We start from the raw sequence: 13,203 nt of genomic DNA, 5'->3' as shown, positions 1-13,203 counted from the left end.
TTGTTCAATAATCTATGAATTCATGCCTTGCACCTGCATCCCCTAGTTTTTCAGCCAGTGAGAGCAGGTCTTAGACACCTGGTTCTTCTGGTTGTACCCAGATTGCTCATTCCACTCTTCGCCTGTTAAGTTGATCACTTGGTATGGGAGCAAAGCAGGCAACATTCTCTTGAACTTTAATGATTAAATGCTCTTCTTTCCTTAATGATTAACTTCTTTAATATTGTTTGCTGATGATACCCTTGTCATTCTCACATCACCACAACTGCTGGGGATACACTACTTTTTCTTGCAACATCACCCAGATGTGTGTTAAGGCACTGACAAGCCATACATAGCGGGTGCACATAACTGCAACGTTTCTGTTCTTCATCAAAGACTGTCTCAGAGACTCTCTGCTGAGGATGTCACATTTAATCTGCAGATTTGCTCTGCCCTTTTAAAATTTCAGAGAAAGTGAAAGATGGTGCATCCGTGGCTTCTCCTTGATGTTCTTTCTTAGGAGCTTTCCTAGTGGAACTCCAGATGTGCCTCATGTAAGAAGGAAGGGGGAGCAGATAAAAGACTTGGGAAAAGAAAGACATTAAAATGGCTTCCCTCTTCCCTTTCTAAAAAAGATAAAGGCTTTAGCTGTACAGAAAGTTTGTTCTAGTTGCAAGATTGCTTAGCCTACTCAAAAGCAAGCTTTTTGTAGAGATAATTAGATTGTACAAAATTTCACCAGTGAAGAAGAAGGAGAGGAAGATGAGGAAGAGGAAGAGGAGGAGGAGTTTGGATTTATATCCCCCCCCTTTCTCTCCTAAAGGAGACTTAAAGGTGCTTACAATCTCCTTGCCCTTCCCCCCTCACAACAAACACCCTGTGAGGTGGGTGGGGCTGAGAGAGCTCCGAAAAGCTGTGACTACCCCAAGGTCACCCAGCTGGCATGTGTGGGAGTGCCCAGGCTAATCTGAATTCCCCAGATAAGCCTCCACAACTCAAGCGGCAGAGCTGGGAATCAAACCCTGTTCCTCCAGATTAGAATGCACCTGCTCTTAACCACTATGGCACTGCTGCTCTTTAACTAGTGAATTGTATTTCCTTTAACTTAAGTCTCCTTAAGGATCCTTTAGTGCTGGTTTAATGAATTAGATTTTGCACTGGTGTTCAGCACAGTTCCCATAAACTTCAGTGGAACTGTGTTGATTTATCCCTTCTTATCCCTACAGTCATCTGCAGGGCCAGAGTGTAACAGGATGAGGCCATAAATGACATCAGTTGGTTTCATACAATTAAAAATTATTCTTACAGAAAGGACACTGAAAACAAAAACTGTGAATACTTTATTTTGCATGAATAAAGAGCTGTGATTAAAAGAATATTTTTCTTATTATATTGTCAAGCCTTAAACTGTACGGTGTCTAGTTGATCTTTAAATGTAACTCTATTTATCAGGGTTTGCAATTAACTAGCTATCAGAGGTATATCATTTTACTAATGATGTCAGTGACTGAGTAAAAATTGCAGCATGCTTGTGTACAGAAGAAAGAGTAAAATTGCATCATGCTTGTATAGAGAAATGTGCACAGGGAGCAGGTCTGTTGCCCCAGTTTATGCAGGCACTGTTTAAAAAAATCCAATTCAAGTAGAAAGGGTATTAATCCAAGTGTCCTAAACTGATGTGCCAGCAAAATTTCAATACAAAAGCCATCTTGCCGCAGATTTTTCTCAGCAGGCAGGCCAGAATTTCGGCTCTGATAATTGCATTCAGCTTCAGTGAATTCCCCCCTGCATTTCCAAGTGGAGATGACATCCGTCTTTTCTTTGCAAACTCAAAATGTGGTGTTGTGCGGCTGCTGGCTTTTGTAACAGCTCCCATTTTCTGCTCCAAGGATGGGTTTTGTGTCTGTGGCAACAGAGTTTGTTTGTTTAGGCAGCTTATGATGAAATATGAAGACAAGTTCTGAATGGTGAGGGGGGGGGAACGTAAGGGTTTGTTCTTAGTCAAATGTAGATGCGCAAAAAGGAACGTGTGCCTGAGAGAAGGAGATAAAAAACTGGGATTTCATTTTTATCCCACCCAAACTTCAAGGAGCTCAGGGTGCCACACGTGGACTTCCTGAGGTTGCCAACAGAAAAACCTCCTCTTCTTTTAATAGAGGCGTCATGTGTGGATGGACAGCAGAAGCTCTTCATGAGCTGGAGGCAAACGACATCAAATAAATAATGTTCTATCAAGCCTCTGTGTTAATGCACAACAGTTTTCTCCAGGCAGTTGGCAACCTCTCCCTCCTCATTTTGCCCTTGTGACAATAATATGAAGTAGATCATGCTGCGTATGAGTAAGAAATAGGAGTAAGAAAGCGTAGTGTAAGCTCATGTAGTAAGCCTGGTTGCAGAGTAGGGATTTGAACTTGAGTCTCCCCAGATTTAGTTTGACACTATAACTGGAGAGGCCCATGGGGACATGGGGTATCTCATGTCCCCTGGGTGCATGCCATTTCATTACATGGAGGGGGGCGCGTGCTGGTTGCCGGCTGAGCTGTTTGCCACAGCTGCAGGCCAGCTCCTGCCCCCCCCCCCGGGAGGTCAGAGAGAACAGGAGCCGGCCTGCTGCTGCAGCGTCTACCTGAGCCACCGAGCTCCACCCCAGCTTCCCTGCAGGCCCTCCCAGGGAAACCGGCCTGCAGGGAAGCTTGAGGGGCAAGGCAAGGCACAGGGGGCGGCCCAGGCGGGCACTGCAGCGGCAGGCCAGCCCAGGACCCGGCCTGCCGCTGTAGCACCCATTCGAGCCGCCACCTGAGCCTTGCCCCCCGAGCCCCGCCCTCCCCTGGCCTCCCTGCTGGTTCCTGTAAGTGGGGCACATGGGGAGAGTGGGGGAGTCGGCCATGCTCCCGGGTGCCACTTAGGCCCAGTACGCCACTGTGTAACTGCGATACTACACTGGCATCACTTTACTCATTGACATTCAATCTTGTGTGGGCACTTAAAATATCTTGGCACATTGTGGGGGAGGCTTCTGTGTCCTTAATGTTTTGCTTTTTAGCATCACAATTCTATTGGCTCTCACTCATGAAGATGCCTGTTCTTCAGGAATGTCTTGGGCAGCCGCAGACAGGAAGTGCCACTTGGCAACTTTTTCAAGGCCCTCTGGAAATTTGTTCAAGAAAGTTTTCTTATGTGTTTCTAACTTCAAAGTGGGGCCTGGAGTTCTCTTGGAATTAGCTCTTATCTTCAGACTGCGGAGATCAGTTCCCTGGAGGAAATGGCAGCTTCGGAGGGCTCACCCTGTGCCATCAGAACTCACTGTCCCCTTCTCCTCTCCAAGTTCTGCCTCCTGAAGAATATCAAGCCAGCCATGCAGCTGACTGTGGGGCACCTCTTCGCTTGTAAACAAGGAAACACAAGGAAACCCCACTGTGGAGCAAAGAGCATCGTGGAAAGCACTCCATGCATAATTGGCCAGAGTTTCCAACTCTGTTGTTTGTAACCACTACTAAATCTAAGAATGCTAGCTCTACCTCATAGGATCAATGTGGTGATCATATAGGGGAGAGATATACTCTAAATATGGGGATGGGTCCTGGGGAGGACTGGGTTTGGGAAGAGGAGGGACTTCTATGGGATGCAATGCCAGAGACTCCACCATCAAAAACAGCTATTTTCTCGAGGGGAATTAATTTCTGTCATCTGGAGACTGGTTGTAATTCCAGGAGATTTCCAGGTCCCACCTGGGATAGAGTCACCAATATTGCCTGGGAAAATGCAGGGAAATTTGGGGGATAGAAGGTGGAGAAGATATGATACTACTTCAAGGTGAGGCTCCAGACTGCCTCTTGATGGCCTTTCTGACAGAGATTTGGGGAAATTCCTAGAGAGGCCATTTTTTTCCTGCTCATCAGTTCCTTGAGTGGGTGGGGGGACTGTAGTAGGAGCTAGTAATTCTCCGACCTGGGTGGGTCAATGGATGTAAGGAGCAAGAACCATATATGACATAGAAATGCGTGGCTACTACTTAGCACCCAGGGAGTTTTGGAGGTGGGACAATGGTGGAAGTGACTCCACATGATGCATCAAATTATAATATCCAGCTTAAACCTAGACACAGCATTCGTATATCAGTTGACACTGGAAACACTACCAGTTTCTCAAGTGTCAGTTCTGACATCACATCTGGTTTTCAAGTGGACATGCTGCCCACATGTGATGACATAACACACTCTACTGTTTTCCTGCCAGCCCAGAGGCAAAGGTGAATGGGAGAATATTTGCCTTAACCAGTTAAATGCCATGCCTAGTATATTGTTGTGCACCTTTGGAGAAAGGGTAAAAATGTATAAGTGAACAGTTGAGATTCCACTTCAGACTGGAAAACAGAGGTGAAGAGTGCATCCAGAAATGGGCTGGGAAATGAGAATGGCTCTGAAGTGAGTGAAACTGAGTGCCCCATGTTGTGCTACAAGCCAGCACTGCAGAGATGACTCAACTCAGCCTTCATTTACCTATTGCTTTCTTTTGGAAGCTGGCAGTAGTGTAACACCACTTACCATCTCTGATGAAGGGTCTGAGCCAAGTTGTCCCCAAGCCATTTGCAGAGTTGCTAGAGTTTGGTTATGCTGCTTCCGGCCACCTCTGGGGAAGTGGTTGACTGGGAAATTTCCCTCAAAGTTAAATGGCCAGTCTGCCCCCGAGTACATTTATGCTTGAACTGTGTTTACATTTCATTTAACTTAATTTACATTTTTGTTCCTCATTGTCTGGTACTACCCTTTGCACATTTCTTACATGTAAACACTTCTTTCCAGAGGAACTGTGGATTTGACACCCCACCCCCCCACCCCACCCCCCGGGCATGTTGAACTTGTGTACTGGCATTTTTACACCTCCTGCAAAACTTGGAATGAGGGCATGTGGAAGTAAAGTTGTAAAGTCTCCCACTTTTCTTTCTGCTGAAAGAAAATTCTTCAGTAAGTCATTGGGATTGTTCCATGTCAGAATATTCCAAATGTAGAATATATTTATGTTTTTCCAAGCACCTTCTGACTACACATTCCCAAATGATTCTGATAAATCAGTGTAGTGTCGATTCCACGCAGCATAATAATAATGAGTTACATTCGTTATTTTTTAATCTGGGCCTATTTTATTCCATGTTTGTCTTTCACATGGGTGCCTGTTTTCTGTGAAGGAAACAATACATTTTCTTTCTACCTCTTCACACAAACTTGCTATTTTTTTTTACAATGCAAATGTGCAGGTGCAAAGATCTCATTTTTCTTGCATTCTGATTGGCTGTTCTATCACCATAGTCCCCCTTCTGTCCACTCCCGCCCTCTGATGCTTCTGATTGGTGGAGAATCTACAACAACCCAGGAGCCTAAGCCTCCCCTTTCTACAGCATGAAAAAAAGTTTAGCACTTTGAAACCACAACGCATATAAACATGAAGCCTGCAACATCCCCCTTAACATTGTGATATACAAAACAGTAAAATCTGTCCAAAAAGGGAGCAAAGCTATATGTCCTATCCACATCCAAAGGTATCCATCTGCCTAACAGTGTGCTCTGAGCACCACCACCTCCAATAAAAAGAAAGAAAAGGGAACATTTTATTTGCCAGATCCATTGCCGCTGCGGCGAGTGGAAATAGAGCTCACAGATCAACCGCCAAGGGATGACGAATGCTTGGCGGACATTTTGAAGGACGTGGTGTCGGCTATCACACTGGTTGGCAGCTCAGCAGAAACAAAACTGACATGATGTAAGGCAGGAGCATGGGCAGCAGGGTGGGAAAAATAAAGCGATTGGGTACCTGTGAAGTTCCCACGGAAGTGAGTTCAACCCAGGATTTTTCAAAAAGATCGCCATTTTGGCATTTTTGTGTGTGGAAAACCTGGGTTGAGGGAAATATAATGAATCAATCCCACTTTAGGGAAGGGACCCATGCAAAGTTCTTCCCCAAACTGGGATATTTTCCTTCATCAACCCGTTATATTTCTACTGTGCAGAATCGATCTCGGAAGCAGTTTGCTGAAACTTTAGGCTTGATTAATTCCTTTTGCATGCTGCAGTGAAGGTGAGGATTTCAAAATGGGTCTTCTCAACTTTTGTGAGTGTGTATTTTGATGTATGAGAGTGGGAGTGAGACATACAGAAGAGGTGAATAAGCCAAGAGCACAGGTAGGGAACAGAAAGATAGAAAGAGCTAACAATCTGATATCTTTTGGGCTGGCTGCTGACAGACAGCTCTGCAAAGGATCAAGAAGTATGAGATTCTGTGGCTGTTCTGATCAGGATTATTATATGTTGTCGTATTTGTCTCCTCACAATGCACTGACAAAACTGACCAAAGAGGAGCTTGACACAGTGCCAGCCATAGGTGTAGCATCAATAGAGTACAGCAATAACAGGTTTTACAGCATACACCACCTGTGACAGCCAATCTCTGCCATCATATCCTGCCATCATCTTTCCTTTTCCTCTTCAGCTGTTGAAAGTAGGCCTGGCCCTATGCAAGAGGCAGATAAATCAGACATTGTTGCCTTTCTCAAAGGCCATGTTACTACCAAAGACCATGTCACTCTAGAATGACTTTGATCTGTATGTTTCCCATACTCCGCACCCAAAGCCTGCTTTGAACCTCAAAGCCACTTCTTATTGGTAGTAACCAAATTAGTATGTGGGGATGCCAGTTCCACCTTCTAAGAAACCATTGTATGGCAGGCCGGTCAGCACTCCCTTTAATTTCACTTTCCCTCTGTATTCCTGGTGTAATTACCCTGTTTCCCCAAATATAAGACATCCCCGGAAAATAAGACGTAATAGAGGTTTTGCTAAAGTGTGAAATATAAGGCATCCCCCGAAAGTAAGACGTAGCAAAGTTTTTGTTTGGAAGCATGTCCGACGAACAGAACACAGAGAAATAAGACATCCCCTGAAAATAAGACATAGTACATCTTTGGGAGCAAAAATTAATATAAGACACTGTCTTATTTTCGGGGAAACACAGTAGTGGCTTGTCTGTAAGGTCAAAAGCTTGAGGCACTTCACCTGGCAACAGAGATTGATGGGGAGGGGCAATGGGAGATAACATATTTCAGGAAGATCAGCTCGGTTCCCCCTCAAAGCCTGACACTTTTAATAGCTAGCCATCTAGCAGAATGACCTATGAATTGGTTGCTGCACCACCTCCTGTCTTGGCAGCATTTTTTTGCAGATTTCCCAGATAAACTGCAATCTTGCTACTTGTCGGGGCATTTAAACTGTCACCAAAGCAGCTTCATCATTCTCTTTCAGCTGTTCATCTGAATGCACGCTAAGCAAGGCTTGCAAAGTGTATTAAGACAAAAAGTTCAGTTTATTAACATAGCTACTATTCAGTTCTGGCAGCTGGGAAACGTGGAGATTTTCAATGCAGAGACTTTTCATGAAAGAGAATTCCAGAATGGGCATTTTCATGCGGAACCTGCGGACAGTAGTCAGTTGGGTGGGCCAGTTCTCCTCACCTGCCGTCCTGTTGTGCTTCATACCGTCTCACAGTAGCTCTGAGCACACGATCCCACTTCACATTCAGTCAGTGTGTACAATGAGAGAGTGGGTGTGAGAGTGCTGTCCTTCCCCCCACCCATCTCCATGCCCTTGCTAGCTTATCAGCACCGTGCCCATATGTGGAAGAAGTATGTGTACGTATGCTCCCTCCCTGAATGAGGAACATTCAGCAAACAGTGCTCCTAGTCAGTAGGGAGGAGGGAGAATACACCTGCACACTTCCTTCACATGTAGGCATAGTGTTCTTGTTGATGAAGGCCTAATGATTCGATTAGAGGAAGGAACGAACAGCACTCCTGCTGCGATTGCCTACTCTGTTGCTCTGTGCATTGACTGAATGGCAGAACAGCCATGTGCTCAGGGCTAACTAATCCATTCTGTCTTTCTCCACATTCTTGCCTCCTTGCCACCCATACCTTTCCATCTATGACTCCTGAATTTAGCAGTGTTTAAACTCTGGGAATAGATTGGCACCAAGGAATAGGAGAGGTAAATTGGTAATAATCTGGCCCTTGCCAGTTCATTATTCTCATAAACCATGGATTTCCACGGGAATGATTAAATCAATTAATTGACTTTTCTATACCACCAGGGGCGAACCTAGGCAAACTGGAGCCTGGGGACAAAACCTGAGTCCCCCCCCCCCCGGCGAATGGGCTGCCACCCTCCCCCACCATGAACAAACAATTATTTTTTGCACCAGCTCACAAAACACCTCCCACTCCCAGCCACAAAACGCTGCATAGCTCTCTCCATCCACCAACTTTCTTTTCCTAATTTCCTAATCCACACAACAACCCTGTAATGAAAGGGCGGGACTAGGTTGGTGAGCCTGTGAAACAACTCCAAGCCGAGGTGCTGGGAGTGGGTATTAAGCATGTAAACCTCTCACAAACCACTCCCAGCAAAACATTTCTGAGCCAAACAAGTAGCTGCTCAGACATCATTTCTCACAAAACACCTGCCAGTGGAATCCACCCCAAACAGCATCTTTCTCTTTCAATGGTGCTTTAAACTACTGGGGAGCTCAGATTCTTCTTTTAAATCCACCTTAAAGGGAGAGATCTGGGGTCTCAGTTAAAAACAAAATTGAGGAAGTGAAGCTGTTTAAGAGTAGAACCCTGAAACAACATCCCTTTTGAGGGTTGGAAGATTTAGATGAAACAAATGGAACCAGATTCAGCCAGAATCTGGGCAAGAACTGGGCTGAAATTTGGACCTGAAAAAGTGTCCAATTATGTCACTGCCAAGATATAGAACAAATGTGAATACACCGAGGTATTTGGGCTTTTTTAGGGGGGGTATTTTTGAGATTGTCTTTCGAGCCTGCAGGGAGGGGCATTTTTAAAGATAACAGCACCATGATTTCAGGGCATCATCCCGGGAACTGCCCTGATGATACCGCATAAGATTTGGTGATGTTTGGTTCAGGGGAAGCAAAGAGATTATGGACGCCCAAATGGAATGCCCCCATCCCCATTGTTTTCGAGTAAGAACTATTAACAAGGAGATGGGGAGCTTACCCATTTCGAGGACCATAACTTTGAGTCTCGAACCTAACTTCACCAAACTTAGGTGGCATCTATAAGAAATAGTTACTTTCCAGATGATACCCTGAAATTTTGCGGTGTTACTGGACTTTGAAATACACTCCTTACAGGCACCCCAAGAAAATTGTCAAAGGTTGCTTTGTTTTGCAGTGACTTTGCTCCATTGCTTGGCCAATAGAGGGAAGGTTTCTGAGAGCAAGAGCTGCACATTTTCTGAAGATAGAGGCACCAAAGACTTTCAAAGGTGGCTCAAGGAATCCCCCTCCTGAGTAACTTAGCATCCAGGCATAGGGGCAACCTTTGCTTCTGAGGAGGTTCAATTTTTTATGGACCCCCAAACCAGGCTTATTTTGTTTCCGCAGACTCCTGCCCATGAAGCCCTCACGGGCTGGAGTTCTCCTCAGAACTCTCTCAGCTCGCCCCCCGCTCCAGAAAGCAAAGCTCACCAAGCTTGGATGCTATTACTCAAGGACGACCTCATGGAGCCGACCTTGAGAAGTCTAGAAACCTCTATCTTAAAAAAAATGTGTGGTCAGTGCTTACACACTCAGAAATTCCCCAGAATCTGCCGGAGGCTCTTCAGCTTAAGTTCTATGAGTAGAAGGAAACATTATTTTTCCCACCATAACAGACTTCAATGGGAGCTTTCTGTTATACCCAGCTGTAAAGCTGTGGTAGAGGTTTCAACAGGAGGCAATGGATGGTAGTAGTCTTGCTCTGGGTAGGGAGCACTTCATAAGTTTGCCTGGATAGATGGCCGAATGCTGTAGGCATCAAGGTTGGCGGCATCTTCAACTTGAGTGCCTACAACATTGCCTAAAAGGAATTTGGTAGTTTGGGTTCCTTTCAGGAGACTCACACCCAGCAGCCACTGCAGGAAATGCCCCCATCCAGAGCAAGACCTCTACCACAAGTGCCTCCCCATTGGGGAACCTCTACCGCTAGAATTACATCTGGGCATAACAGAAAGCCCCATTGAATTCTACTTGAAAATTGGTAAAAGTAATTTGTCCCACCACAGAACTTGCTTTAGAAGAGCCCTGGCGAGATTCTGGGGAATTTCTGAGAATTGTGTAAGCACTGGCTGCACATTTTTTTGAGAGATAGAGGCACCAGACTTTCCAAGGTGGCTCCAAGAGGTCTTGGAGTAATAGCTTATCCAAGCTTGGTGAGGCTTTTGCTTCTACAGGGGCGAGGACGAGTTGAGAGAGTTCTAGGAGAACTCAGCCACGCTAGGAGCTTCATGGGCAGGACTTGGGGCGTGGAAACAAAATATAAGCCTTTGGGGTCCATAAAATTGAACCACTCCAGAAGCAAAGGTCTCATAGTGCCTGAATGGAGGATCTTTCTGGGAACTCCTGCCGCAGCAGAAAGTCTAGTTGCCTCTATCTTCAGAAATGTGCAGCCTGCCTCAGAAATTCCCCATTGGCCTGACAATGGAGACAAAAGTCACTGGGAAACAAAGGGAACCTTGGACAACTTTCTTGCGGGTGCCTGTAAGGAGTGTATTTTTAAAGCTAGTAACACCAAAATTTCAGGAGTATCATCCTGGTAACTATTCTTATGATGCCACCCGCAGGTTTTGAGTGAAGTTAGGTTCAGGGAGACCAAAGTTATGGTCCCTCAAATGGGTAGCCCCCATCTCCTGTTAGCTCCCATTGAAAACAATGGGGATGGGGGCATTCCATTTGGGCGTCCATAACTTTGCTTCCCCTGAACCAAACATCACCAAACTTGGGTAGAATCATCAGGACAGTCTCTGGATGGTACCCTGAAATTTTGGTGTTGCTAGCCTTAAAAATGTGCCCCCTGCAGGCCAACATGTAAAAACACTAAAAAAATTAAAAATCACACAAACAACCCTGAAATGGTGGCACCCCCCCACGTGACCAAATGGGGGGCGCCCGGGGACATAGGGTACCCCCTGTCCCTAGGCAGAAACGCCACTGTATACCACACTTAAAAAGCCAAAATGTATTTCCATCAGCTTGCTATCACCAAATACCAGACCAAGACCTGGAAGGATGTTAATAGACCTTGGCCCCTTCCGCACCTGCAGAATAATGCACTTTCAATCCACTTTCAGTGCACTTTGCAGCTGGATTTTCCTGTGCGGAAGAGCAAAACCCACTTGCAAACAATTGCGAAAGTGGATTGAGAGTGCATTATTCTGCAGGTGTGGAAGGATCCCTTATATGCTTTTTTAATTGCATCTTTTCAATCTGAAATCAAAACTCTTGCCAAGATCCTCTGACTGGAAAGACGTTTCCAAAACAAAACAGCCATTCTGGGAGTTTTAAACTTCTGCTTCAAAACAGGGTTTGAAGGAATGGATTTGTGTCACTGGTGATCATTTTAGCTACAACTCAGGAAATGGGTGTGCTGTTTGGAGAGACTGGCCATTTGTTCTACTGCATGGATGGTTTTATCATCATTTAGGAAAACATGTCCCAATATTCTTCTGTTTAGCACCAACATTCAGGAAAGTTATTCCCAGTTAATCATCTGCTTTAGTACTAACATTGTGCTAGAGGTAGGTACTGGACAGAGCACAGATCTGAGGCATATTGTAGGCTGACAATGTACAGGACCAGGACCTAGGACATCTAGGTTTGGATCTCCCACTCTCCCTTGGAAGCCTACTGGGTGACCTGAAGGCCATCACAATCTCTTTCCTTAACTTAACCTCCCAAGGTTGTTGTGAGGATTAAATGGAGGAGAGTGGATGACTATGTGAGAAGCTACTTTGAGTCCATGCTCAGGCAGAAAGTGGGATATGAATGTTTAAAAAGTTAAGCAGGAGGTTTTGGTGGTCGGAGTTTTGCAGAGGAGCAAAGAACTGGTATGAGTTAACTGAGGACAGGCTGTGCTGAACTGGTGAGAGTTCAATGACCCAGGAAAGCATTTTACTGGGAAAGATGTGGAGTTTTAAAGAAGAGGAGATGCCAAGAGGAGAGGCTGGAGCTGGAATTCCCTTTAAACTGAGGGCTAATGCTTGTATACCAATCCTACACAGGTACAATGCTGTAACACCGGAAGCCAACTTCTTTTACTGAACGGACAAGTTGAAATCGGAACACTTCTAGTCCCATCAGGCTATACTGTTTGTGTAGGCCTCATTGTCTCTGAGGTAGCATACCTGCATCTGGACAACACCAGACTGTAAGTGGTTCATTATGATGGTGTACTTTTACATACCAAAATATTCTCTGCATACAGAGAATTTGGTTATTTGTGTCATCCCTTGCAGTCAAATTGGTAGGGCTGTCAACTGCCTGCTGAAAAAAATTCCGTGTCACTCTAAGAGAAGGATAATGAATTGTTATTTACCAGGTGATTTGTTATTTACCTCTATGCCATGAAAAGATTCAGCTGTTAATTTTTACACTTCCAGGCTCTATTAAAGGGAAAAACATTTTTTTCCAAGGCCTGTTGGCAATCCTAAGTACCCAGTCAGGAATCTGTTCGCATCTCACTGAGGATATGGCCAGAGAAAGTGCTTTTCCAGGTTGCTGAGCAGACCACAAAAATGAGAGCCAGAAAAGGAAACTGTTTTGTTAGCATGTAAACAACAAACAATGACATTTGAACTTGGGTCTTCTCAATTTGTGTCTGAAACTCTAACTACTGAGCTGTACAGATTTTCTACATATCTTGAAAGTTGCCTTTGATTGGTGAACACTTTGGCTCTCCAGGTCAGTTTCTGAATAACTATGAGCAACAGGGTGTTGAATCAGAATTTGAGATGTAGAAGATCCCATATCATGCTGGAAACTTGATGTTTTCTTCTTTGGTCATATGTAGCTTGGCTTGTTTGCTTGATTATCTGGAACCATTTTCCTGCAGGAACCTGAGCAGTTGTTGACTTGCTTTTTTTACTGGCTTACTGGCTGCTCTGCAAACACAGATGCATGGATATGTCATGTTGCACAATAGTAGGCTTGTCTGCACAACACTTTAAGTCCTTTCCATTTCTATGATTTTATAAATTTGCCCATCTGACACTGAATACCAAGCAAATATGCATCTGTAGTTTTCAGGCTTTGAACGGCAGTAATGGGGTTTTGTCAGTGGGCAGTGTTGAATGCAGCTGTTGACAATAAAGTTTATTTTCCATGATATTAAGC

Source organism: Sphaerodactylus townsendi, linkage group LG03 (genome assembly GCF_021028975.2).
Source record: "Sphaerodactylus townsendi isolate TG3544 linkage group LG03, MPM_Stown_v2.3, whole genome shotgun sequence".
NCBI classification, from domain to species: Eukaryota; Metazoa; Chordata; class Lepidosauria; order Squamata; family Sphaerodactylidae; genus Sphaerodactylus; species Sphaerodactylus townsendi.
The sequence above is the reverse complement of the archived record's forward strand: the minus strand, read 5'-3'. Positions refer to the sequence as shown.